This window comes from Mobula birostris, chromosome 22, assembly GCF_030028105.1.
Source record: "Mobula birostris isolate sMobBir1 chromosome 22, sMobBir1.hap1, whole genome shotgun sequence".
In the NCBI taxonomy this organism is placed as follows: domain Eukaryota; kingdom Metazoa; phylum Chordata; class Chondrichthyes; order Myliobatiformes; family Myliobatidae; genus Mobula; species Mobula birostris.
The window spans coordinates 28,477,826-28,490,518 of record NC_092391.1 but is presented as its reverse complement, the minus strand read 5'-3'; the positions used below and the strand labels follow the sequence as shown (position 1 = coordinate 28,490,518).

Below are 12,693 nucleotides of genomic sequence, written 5' to 3'. Positions count from 1 at the left end.
GGCGCGGCGCAGGCGCACTGGGCCCTCCCGCCACATCGAGTTGCAGGAGCGGCGGTGCGGGGAGAGCTGGAGCGCCAGGCTCGGGCTGCAGCGAGGACGCGGCGGCGGCGGCGGCGGCGGCGGCGGGAGCAGGAACAACACCGGGTCCGAGTTTGCACCGAGAGCGCGGCGGTAGCAGGGTCAGGCCTAGGCTATATCGAAAAGAGCGGCATCAGCGCCAGGGCCGAACCAGGTATGAGTCGGTGGAGGGAGCATGGGCCTGGGGCTTGAGCAAAGCTCATCAGCCGAAGTTCAAGGGCTGTAGCCCGGGGATCTTATCGCTCAAAGCGCTCGTTGCGTACTAGGGCAATCGGTTCACCACTGGACACCCCCCAGACTATCCTACTTTCTATATTCCCACCCCATGCCCCAGGAAGCCTTCCCGTTTCCCCCTAACCAAAACTCCAGATCTGTCTTCTCACCTTCCTTATCATTCGTTGATAAATTCTTTCCTTAACGTATTCCATCCCCATTGTTCACCCTCCATAGTACACTTTCGAATCCCTCCCTTTTCAATCTTTTACTTTCCTGCGATTTCTACGAGCTCCATTTCATCACATACTCCTCTTACAGTTATTGGGCTCTCTTGCAGTCACAGCCCAGTTAAATGTGTCATAGATCTGAACTCCATCTCTGATCAGTGCTGGGGAGAGCTGTCAAATTAGCTTTACTGTCCTTGGATTTGAAATTAGGAGCAGAATGGGAGAAAGAACATGTTAGGGTTCACAGTAACTGCCCAAGTGATCCCCTGTGTTGTGCAGAGGTAGGGTCAGACTATAACACCCTGTGAACATCATGTTCTCCAGTAAACTGCTCTTTTTTAAATCTCTTTCTGATTTACCTAGTTGCTCCTACACTGTTTCTGTCTGCTTCTCCAGCCATTTCATCTGCCTGTCACTCACACACTCCTTCCACTGGTTTCTCTCCCTCTACCGGTTCTATCTGCCACCCCACTCCCTCATTTGGTCCAATTGTCCACCTTCCTGTCTTATCAGATTCCAGCATCTGCAGCCTGTACTCCCCCCCCACCCCAATCTCTGTCACTGTTTTCACTCTTCGCTCCTCACTTGGATGCACCTATTGCATGTTAGCCTTTGGTCTATCTCTTTATCTTTTCCTACTTCCCTTTATGGATTCCTGTATATTCGGGGGGGGGGGTGAGAATTGCAATAGCAACAGTGGATTTCATAGTTAGAGGAGCAGACAGGAGAGTCTGGGTGTGAAATAGAAACCTAGATGGTACTTTGTTTCCTGGGTGCCAAGATCAGGGATGTCCCACATCAGTCAGGTCCATAACATTCCAAAGGAGAGAGGTGAGCTGCCAGAAGTTCTGGTACTTATTGGTACCAACAACATAGGTAGAAAACGGGAGGAGACCTGAAGAGAGAATATAGGGACCTAGTTAGAAAGTTGAAAGGTAGGAACTCCTGTGTAGTAATCTCTGGATTGTTGTGTGTGCCACATACCAGTAAGGTAAGAATAGGTTGATTTGGCGGATGAATGTGTAGCTGAGGTGCAGGGGGCCGGGTTTCAGATTTCTGGGACATTGGGATCTTTTCTGGGGAAGATATGATCTGTATAAAAGGGACATGTTACACGTGAACCCAGGGGGGTCCGATATTCTTGCAAACAGCTGTGCTAAGAATGTTTAAACTAATCTGGCAGGGAAATGGGAACTGGAATGACAGGGCTGAGGATAGGGCAGTTGGTATGCAAGTAGATGCATAAAGTAGTGAGACTTTGAGGAACGGCTGGCAGATGATAGGACAAAATTGCAGTCCGTGGGATGAGTTGAAGTGTAATGGACAAAATCAAAAAGGGTGATCATTTCAGACTGTAGGTGTTATAGTTGAATGCATGCAGTATGTGGAATGAGGTATATTATCTTGTAGCACTACTAGAAATTGGTGAGTACATTGTTGTGGGCATCACTGGGTTGTGGCTGAAAGAAGATCATAGTTGGGAGCTTAACATCCAGGGATATACCTTGTATTGAAAGGACAGGCAGAAGGGCTGGAGTGACTGTTGATTAAAAATGAAATGAAATCCTTAGAACGGGTTCCCAACCCGGGGTCCACAAACCCCTCGGTTAATAATAGGAGTCCATGGCATAAAAAAAGTTGGGAGCCCCTGCCTTAGAAAGAGTTGACATGGGATCAGAAGATGTAGAATCATTGTGAGTAGAGTTAAGAAACTGCAAGTGTAAAATGATCTTGATGGCAGTTACATACATGTCTCCAAGTACAAGTGAGGTTGTGGGATACAGATTACAACTGGAGATAGAAAAGGCATTAAAAAGGGCAATGTTACGATAGTGATGGGGATTTCAATATGTATTGCCTAGTGAACCATATTTGATTATGGAACTTGGGGTAAAGGAACCCTTAGGAGACAGTGATCATGATATGATAAAGTTCATCCTGCAGTTTGAGAGGTGAAGAATAAGGTCAGATATATGAATATTACCATAGAGTAGAGGGATTTACAGAGGCATGAGTGAGGAGCTGGCCAAAGTTGATTACAAGGGGACACCTGCAGGAATGATGGCAGAACAGCAGTGGCTGGAGTTGGTGTGGGCAACTTGGAAAGTTCGGGAAAGGTGCATTCCAAAGAAAGGATGAGGCAACCCTGGCAGACAAGAGAAATCAAAACAGCATAAAAGCAGAAAAGAGGATATATAATATAGCAAAAATTAATGGGAAGTTCATGGATTGGGAAGCTTCTAAAAACCAACAGAAGCAAATAAAAAACCCATAAGGAAATAAAAGATGAAATATGAAGGGAAGCTAATCAGTAATATAAAGGAGATTACCAAAGTTTTTTTTTCAAATATATAAAGAGTAATAGAGAGGCGGGACACAGAAATGGTGGATGATCTTTATAAGTAGTTTGCGTCAGCCTTCGCTACAGAAGACACTGGCAGTATACCAGAAATTTGAGAGCATCATGGGGCAGAAGTGATTGTAGTTGCTATTACTAAGGAGAAGGTGCTTGGGAAGCTGCAAGTTCTGAAGGTAGATAAGTCACCAAAACCAGATGGACTAAATCCCACGGTTCTGCAAGAGGTAGCTGAAGAGATTGTGGAGGCACTAGTAATGGTCTTTCAAGAACCTGGAGACCTGGAAAGTACAAATGTCACTTCACTCTTTCAGAAAGGAAGGAGGCAGAAGAAAGGCAATTAATAGGCCAGCTAGCCTGACCTCAGTAGCTGGGATGTTGTTTTAGTCCATTATTAAGGATGAGGTTTCAGGGCACTTGGAGGCACATGATAGAATAGGCTAAAGTCACCATGGTTTATGTGAGGGGAAATCTTGCCAGATCAATCTATTGGAACTGTGAGGAAATAACAGGCAGGATAGACAAAGGAGTGTTAGTGGATGCTTATTTGGATTTTCAGAAGGCCTTTGACAAAATGGCACACACAAGGCTGCGTAATAATATAAGAGTCCATGGTATTACCAGAAAGATACTAGCACAGATGAAGGTTGGCTGACTGGTAGGAGGCAAACAGTGGGAATAAAGGAAGCCCTTTCTACTTTGCTGCTGGTGACTAGTGGTGTTACACAGGAATCACTGTTGGGATTGCCTCTTCTCACATTACATGTCAATGATTTGGACGACGGAATTGATGGCTTTGTGGCCAAGTTTGTATATGATACAAAGATAGGAGGAAGGGAATGTAGTGTTAAAAAAGCAGCGTGTCTGAAGAAGGACTTGGACAGATTGTCAGAATGGGCAAAGAAGTGGCAGGAAAGTGTATAGTCATGCACTTTGCTAGAAGGAATAAAGGTGAATGCCATTTTCTAAACGGGGAGAAAACTCAAAAACAGAGGTGCAGGTGCAGCTCAAATAACCTAACAAATCATACCAAATAACACATAAAACCAAAAATAAATAACACTAATATATAGTTAAAGCAGAAATTATATGATAAATACACTGCCTATATAAAGTAGAAATAATGTATGTACAGTATAGTCGGGAAGATGAAAGCAAAACCGATTTGTGGGGAGGAAAATTCGGCACGTACATGCATGCGCACACAGGTGCCCGCGCGAGGCTTCATGGTCATGGTAGTCTTTCCTGGGGTAAAGTGTCCCAGGATTTGACTGCTACTTTTGTCCCTTATTTGGGAGTGAGAAAGTTGGCAACCCTAACTGTAAAAGACATGTTGAGGTGAGTTTAACCCTACCCTGCCCCCCAGTCGGCTGGTCCATAAGAATATTGTCAATATTAAACCGGTCTGCGGTGCAAAAAAGGTTGGGGACCCCTGTTATAAGGCATTGGTCAGACAGCACTTGGAATATTGTGAGCCGTTTCAGAATCACTAGCAAATGTCATGAAATTTATTAACTTTGTGGCAGCAGTGCAACACAATACGTGATAAATATAGAATAAAACTGAATTACAGTAAATATATGCATATTAAATAGTTCAGTTAAAATAAACAGTGCGAAAAAAAATAAAAAGAAAGTAGTGAGTTAGTGTACATGGGTTCAATGTCCATTCGGAAATTGGATGGCAGAGGGGTAGAAGCTGTTCCTGAATCATTGAGCATGTGCCTTCAGGCTTCTGTACCTCCTTCCTGATGGTAACAATGAAAAGAGGGCATGTCCTGGGTAGTGTGGGTCCTTAATGATGGGCACTGCCTTCCTGAGGCACCGCTCGTTGAAGATGTCTTAGATACTGTGGGGGCTAGTGCCCATAATGGAGCTGACTAACTTTACGACTTTCTGCAGCTTGCTTCAGTCCTATGCAGTGCCCCCCATACCATACCAGGCGATGATGCAGCCAGTCAGAATGCTCTCCACCGTCCATTTTTAGAACTTTTTGAGTATTTTAGGTGACAAACCAAATCTCCTCAAATTCCTAATGAAATATAGCTGCACTTTACTAATGTTAAGTGCAAGGTTGCTGCTATGACAGCGCTCAACCAGTTGGTATGTCTCACTTTTTATCTAAGAAAAGATGTGCTGGCATTAGAGAGGGTCTAGAGGATGTTCACGAGAATGATTCTGGGAGAGAAAGGGTTAACATGAGGAACTCACTGGATTCAGAAGAATGAGCAGGGTGGATCTCATTGAAACCTGTAGAATATTGAAAGTTCTGGATAGAATGGATGTGGGGAGGATGTTTCCTACAGTGGGTGAGTCTAGGTCCAGAGGGCATATCCTCAGAATAGAGGGATATCCATTTAGAACAGAGATGAGGATGAATTCCTTTAGCCAGAGCATGGGGAATCTGTGGAATTCATTGCCACAGATGCCTTTGGAGTCCAAGTCATTGGGTATATTTAAGGTAGGTTTTTGATTAGTCAGGTTGTCAAAGGTTATAGGGAGAAGGCAGGAGAATGGGAGTAAGAGGGGTAATAAATCAGCCATAGTGGAATGGCAGAGCTCTGGATGGGCCGAATGGGTTGATCTTGCTCCTATGTCATATGGTCTCCTCTTTTAGTCCAGCTAAAGTGTATCAAAACAAAACATCAACAATCCCATTTCCCTCCACAGATGCTGCCTGACCTGCTGAGTTCCTCCAGCATCCTGTTTGTTGCTGTAGATTACAACATCTGCAGTCTCCTGTGTCTCCATGATTACACATCTCACTGGCAGTTAGCAATGAGTGTTGAGACTGGAGAAGGCTGCGTGCATCTGTTGAATTTTAGCCTGGTGTCAACATTCCTGATGGTTGGAAGTAGGGTTCACTATGGTAATTTGGAAGTGTTATGCAGTCTGGGAGGTAGCAGAGATGTTTTGTCGTGTGCAGCTTCAAAATTGTCATCTGATTCCTTTGGGGGAGTATTCTGTAGTGTTTTTGAATGGCTGTTATGGGAGGTGGAGAAAGGAACTGAGGAAGACAGTACGAGCAATATTGGCATTTCTGGAAGAGAGGTTGGGGTAGCATTGCTCCCACAGGATTTTCACCCTAGAATGTTTCTCTATTTGTTTCAGAATAGCAGTACCATGAATTCAGCAGTACCTGTATTTCCCAAGTATCACCCCCAAATGTCTTTGATGCTCCTTTGTTCTCCCAATTTAATTCCACAATGATTGCCTTTATTTCACTCATGTCATCATTTTCATTGCCAGCACAACTAGTAAGCACTTCAGACCAAAAATTCACAAGGCAGGCAGATAAAATCAAGAATGAAGGGATTGGGGCAATATGTTGAAGAGGACAACAAACAAGATGCAGAAGCAACTCAGTGGGTCAGGCAGCATCTGTCGAAAGAAATGGAAGTCATCATTTTGGGTTGAGATTCTCCTTCACTGAAAAATAGAGGGAAGATAGTAGAAAAAGGTGGAGAGGAAGGGTACAGAAGAGCTAGCAAGCAATAAGTGGAGTAATTGATTAAAGGGTAGAGAACTATTTGAATAAACTGGCTGTTTTTAAGTTGGTAGGCTATAACTAATGGGGTACCACGGGGACCAGTATTGGCACTTAGTATTTGCAGTCTATTTTTATGAGAGTGATGTTGCTTTGCTTTTACAGCTAATTACGCTGCAAGGTGTATGCAGTGAGTCTGAAAAGAGATGTAGCTTTAAATTAAAAGTCAAGGATTTTTCCACATGGAGCATAATGTGGAAAAATGTGAGGTTATCACCTTGGTAATGATAATAGAAAAAAAGAAGCTAGTAATCAAAGGGTTTGGTGCACTGGTCTTGAACTGCAGAAATGTAACAAACAAGCAATTGGAAAGGGTGATGTGAGTGTGCTGAGTGGACATTGGGGTAAACTTTGTCAATGAGAATTCTTGCTGCAATCTTTTGAGACTGCACTCAAAGTACTGCCTTCATTCTAGTCTCTTTACCTAAAGAAGAACATGGAGATGGTGCAATTTAGATTCATTGGATTGAATCCTGGAATGGGCAATTTATCCTTTGAGGAGAAACTGGGTAAAATTAACCTTTAGTCACTTGAAAATGAGAGCAGATCCCACATGTGTATAAGATTCTGCAGGTTGACAGGGTTGATGCAGAGAGACTGCTCAGACTGGAGAGTTTAGGATCAGGAGTATGATCTTAGAATAGGTGTTGGCTTTTAAAATGCAGCATTTTTTCCACTAAGAAGATTATAAACTTTGGAATTTTCCAACTTAGAGGCGGGAGTTGCCAGGTCATTGAATATATTTACTACCAAGACAAATATTTTTTGACACAAAGGAATATTGAGGAATATGGAGTCTGAATAGTAAAATGTATGATGTACATAATCAGCCATGATCTTATTAGAAGATAAAGCAGGAATGTGGAGCATTGTAATCTGCTCCTGCTTAAGTTAATTATATTGCTGCAAAGGCAGAGAACTCTTATCAGAAAATTGTTCTGTATGGAAGGAGGCCATTCTAATCAATGCTGCTTCTTCCCTTTACCTAGTTTAAATTATTTAGACACTTAAATTTTAAAAATTCTTGTAACTGTTTCCAATTCCTGTTACTCTGTCCTTTCAACATGATAAAAAAAATCTCCTGAACTTTTTTAATTATTTTGGTGATGATCTTGAATTTTCTTCTAATTATTGACTCAATGACTAGCGAAACCCGTAAGATTTTTAAATATCCTTGGGAGCTCTCCTCAGCCTAATTACCTCTGCTTTTGATTTCTGCTGATGCTAAAACTTATGGGGTTGGGTGAATTTGTTTTTAATTTGTAGCATCCTCCTAATAATGGATGATCCAAATCTGAACACAAGTCTCCTGTTTGGGGTGAGAACAATCATCTGCACAGTTTTAACCCTCTCTGTGAAACATCTATCTGTTGATAGAACCTAGAGTTTCTTGTGATTTATTTATGTTTATTTACTGTCTTCTCCAAAGTGTTTTTGCTTATGAATCCTTCTGACTCTGCTTTTCTGTTTCGGCATACATTTTTATCAGTGTGTATTTCCTCTTTTTGCTTCCACATTGTGTTATCTTACAATTCTCTTTATTGGATGTCCACTTACCAGCTTTTCATTTTAAAATAAAGTTGCCAGTTCTGACTCTGATAAGGGACCTAGAATGTAAGCATCCTATTCTTTTCTCCTTATGTATTTCCTGACTTGCTGAGTTTTAGCAGAACTTTTCAAAAATTATAAACTTTTAACACATGCAGGATTTTTGTTTCAATTTTATTTCTTCCCACTCCTATATCCTTTTCTCCAACCTCGCCAAAATTATTTGCAGCTCTTTTCATGGTTAGTCACTCTCCCTATTGTGTTATTTGTAAATCTTGTTGTAGCCTTTTGATTTCTTGTTCTTACCGGCAGGAGTGACCTCTAATAAAAATTTCTTCAGTTTACCATCAAGCATAAGCAATAGAATCAGTATTTCCTTTATAAATCTGACCTGTTGCTTTCAGGAAAAACCTCTTATATTTGTCTGTAAATGGTGTGCCTGGTGAACACTAGAACTTTCCTTACTATTGATAGCAGCTTGGTATTTTTAATTTGAGTAGAGCTATCAGTACTTGGTCATGACGTCCATATCCAACAAAGGTTGTAAATTGTTTTTTACTCCCAACTAATTCCCCCATTCACCCCCCCCCACCCAAACAACCCCACCACCGTACCGGACTCTGGGTTTCAGGATAAGTCACTGAGGTTCAGAGACCTTTTTACTTGGACTTAAGTTAATTTTATTAGGTTTTGAGTTAATTTTAAATATTCTTTCCAATTGTATACCTTGCTCCTAAGTGCAGCTTGACAAAATCTGTGAGGATATCTGGCACAAAAAAGCCCTCTTGCTGCACTCCGCTTCCTCCCAAAAATGTCCATTTGGTCAAAGGATGTAGTAGGTTGACTACTCTGTACAGTAAAAATCATGCTTGAATCAAGGGATCATTTTGGCAACAGCTGGAACAACCTTGCAATATAATTATAGATGAGCACTGAGAGTGACTAACACACACTACCCATACGTATGTTACAAATCTGCCATGACTTCAAAGTAAGTTTATTATCAAAGTACCTATATGTCACATAGAAACATAACCACACAATACTGGCCCTTTGGCCCACAATGCTGTGCCAAACATGTACTTCCTTTAGAAATTACCTGGGGTTATCCATAGCCCTCTATTTTTCTAAGTTCCATGTACCTATCCAGGAGTCTCTTAAAAGACCCTATCGTATTCGCCTCCACCACCATCGCCAGCAGCCCATTCCACGCACTCGCTTCTCTCCGTGTAAAAAAAAACTTACCCCTGACATCTCCTCTGTACCTACTTCCAAGCACCTTAAAACTGTGCCCTCTGATGTTAGCCATTTCAGCCCTGGGAAAAAGCCCCTGACTATCCACACGATCAATGCTTCTCATCATCTTATACACCTCTATCAGGTCACGTCTCATCCTCCGTTGTTCCAAGGAGAAAAGGCCAAGTTCACTCAACGTATTCTCATAAGGCATGCTCTCCAATCCAGGCAACATTGTAAATCTCCTCTGCACCCTTTCTATAGTTTCCACATCCTTCTTGTAGCGAGGTAACCAGAACTGAGTGCAATACTCCCAAGTGGGGTCTGACCAGGGTCCTATATAGCTGTAACATTACCCCTCGGCTCCTAAACTCAATCCCACGGTTGATGAAGGCCAATGCACCGTATGCCTTCTTAACCACAGAGTCAACCTATGTAGCAGCTTTGAGTGTCCTATGGACTCAGACCCCAAGATCCCTCTGATTCTCCACACTGCCAAGAGTCTTACCATGAATACTATATTCTGCCATCATATTTGACTTACCAAAATGAAGCACCTCACACTTATCTGGGTTGAACTCCATCTGCCACTTCTCAACCCAGTTTTGTATCCCATTGATGTCCCGCTGTAACCTCTGACAGCCCTCCACACTATCCACAACAACCCCAACCTTCGTGTCATCGGCAAATTTACTAACCCATCCCTCCACTTCCTCACATACAACCCTGAGATTCATTGTGGGCATACAGAGTAAATATAAGAAACACAACAAAATCATCAAAAGCCTACTCCTCCAATAAGATGGACAACAACCAATGTGCAATTAAAAACAAACTGTGTAAGTACAAAAATGATAAATATCAAAATAATAATAAATAAACAAGTAGTAAATATCAGGAAAATGTGTTGCAGAGTCCTCAAAAGTGAATTCATAGGTTGTGGGAACAGTTCAATGATAGGGTGAGTGAAGTTATTTATTCTGGTTCAAGAGCCTGATGGCTGTGGGGTAATAAACTGTTCCTGATCCTAGTGTTGTGGGAACTGAGGCTTCTGTACCTCCTCCATGATGGCAGCAGCGAGAAGAGAGCGTGACCAAGATGGTGGGGGTCTTTGATGAAGGATGCTGCTTTCCTGCAACAGCGCTCCATGTAGATGTGCTCAATGGTGGGGAGTGCTTTACCCATGATGGGCTTTTCGATTCAAGGGCACTGGTGTTTCCATAGCAGACCGCGATGCAACCGGTCAAGTTTGTCTAAGTTTTAGATGACATGCTGAATCTTTGCAAACTTCTAAGAAAGTAGAGGGTCTGCTGTGCTTTCTTCATAATTGCACTTGCATACGTGCTGCACCCAGGACAGATCCTCCGAAATGATAACAGTGAGGAATTTAAAGTTGCTGATTCTCTGATGAAGACTGGCTCGTGGGCTTCTGGTTTCCTCCTCTTGAAGTCAATAAACAGTTCCATGGTCTTGCTGACATGGAGTGAGTGGTTGTTGTTGTGGCAAAGAACCTCTCACTCAATGTTAGCAAGACCAGTCAAAGTAAGCTGGCAAAAAGCTAATAAGAAAATACTAATATACTCTGGGGTGAGTATAATTTAATAGCAATGAAATGCTTCTGCTTTGCTGATCACAGATAGCCGCCTGTGATATGAGTCAAACCATTCTTGTCGTTCACTTAGATAGGATATTAAATTTCTAGTAGCCAGTGTTCTCCGGCCATCATCACGTAGTGGAGTGTCTCCAATAAGAACATGGGAACAGAAGGAACCAGGAGCAGGAACCCATTTGGCACCTCAATCCTATCTCTCCTTAAGCTGATCTCCTCCTCTTCTGTGTCAGTTCACTGTCATCCTCACCTTCCTATTTTCTAAAACTGTGTTTGCTTCTTCTTTAAATACCCTCAGTGATTTAGATTCCACAGCCCTCCTTCAGAATAGAGAATTGCAGAAACTTGTCACCGTGCGAGAAGTTTTGGTGCACCTCAATTTTAAAACACAGATCTTTAACCTTCTAGTTATGACCCCATCTCAACATATACTTGGTTCTTCAAACCGCCCCCCCCCAAATGATTCCTTGAGAATCTTAAATATTTCAATAAGATTGCTCCTTATTTTCATAGAATTTGAAAATATTCATCTAATCAGTCATTCATGATAGGACAACACTCTCATTTTAGCCTAGTGAATTTCTTTTGGACTTTCTCCACTGGTAGTATATTCCTTCTGAAATTATGGGACCAAAAATGTCCACAATATTCCAGGAGTGGCCTGCATCCTGTAACAATATTTCTCTAATTCTAAACTCCCAACACCATTGCAATAAAAACTAATGTTCATTTTGCTACATTTGCCTGTTATCAATTTGTGACTCATTCTCAAGAACATTGAGATCCTTTAGTACTTCACTCATACACAACCTTTGTCCATTTGAAGATGTCCATCTTTGGATTCTTCTCAGTGAAGTAAAAATATAACCTCACCATTTCTCATATTAAATTCCATTTGCCAAACTTGTGCGCCCCCTGCACCAAGCTAAAATCAACTAGACACTCCGAATAGCGTTCAAAATATTTTTCTATCATTGGCAAACCAATTACAATCAGTTATAATTTAGCCACTCTCTGACCAGGGGCAGTTTTGTACATCTGTAGCTTCACTGATCCAAATTTCAAAGTTCAAAGTGAATTTATTATCCAAGTGCATACATGTAGGTTCATGAGGAAGATTCTGAGAATGAAAGGGTTAATATATGAGGGGTGTTTGGCAGCTTTGGGCCTGTACTCACTAGAATTTAGAAGTATGTGGGACGATCTCGTTGAAACCTACTGAATGTTGAAAGGACTAGATAGGGTGGATGTGGAGAGGATGTTTCCTATGGTGGGGGTATCCAGAACTAGAGGGCACAGCCTTAAAATTGAAGGATTGCCTTTTAGAACAGAGGTAGGAAGGAATTTTTTTTTTAGCCAGAGAGTGGTGAATCTGGAATGCTGTCTGCCACAGACTACGGTGGAGGCCAAGTCCGTGGGTCTATTTAAGATGGAAGCTGATCTTTTCCTGATCAGTCAGGGCATCAGTGGATATGGTGAGAAGGCAGATGTATGGGTTCTGTGGGATCCAGGATCAGCCATGGTGGAATGGCGGAGCAGACTCGGTGGGCTGAATTGCCCACAATAGAACAGAGAAATACAATAAAATCAATGAAAAACTACACACAAAGTCTGACAAACGACCAGTGTGCAAAACGGCAAACCATGCAATAAATGAATAATACTGAGGACGTGAATTGGACAATCCTTGACACTTGCTCCACCTGGTCCTGTCTTTCATGTACTTGTCCCTAACTCTCCTTCACTTTTCCTACATTGAGAACCAGCATACTTGTGCTTTTTGTCAGCAGTTGTTTTTTTTCCCCTTCTATAACCTTTTTGCAAAGTCAATGGTGTTAATTAGAAATCCTTCCTAAATTAGCGCTTAAGAGATTTAT

General features: G+C 42.1%; 1 protein-coding gene across 2 annotated transcripts in view; it reads left to right on the top strand.

Annotated features, from left to right (window-relative positions):
* The window catches only part of wdr5 (WD repeat domain 5), a 48,010-nt gene continuing 35,317 nt past the window's right edge, over window positions 1–12,693 (top strand). For both annotated transcript variants that reach the window (XM_072240482.1, XM_072240481.1), the window contains exon 1: window positions 1–232. The gene's annotated coding sequence lies outside the window, so the exon portion shown is untranslated. The remainder of the gene's footprint in view (window positions 233–12,693) is intronic.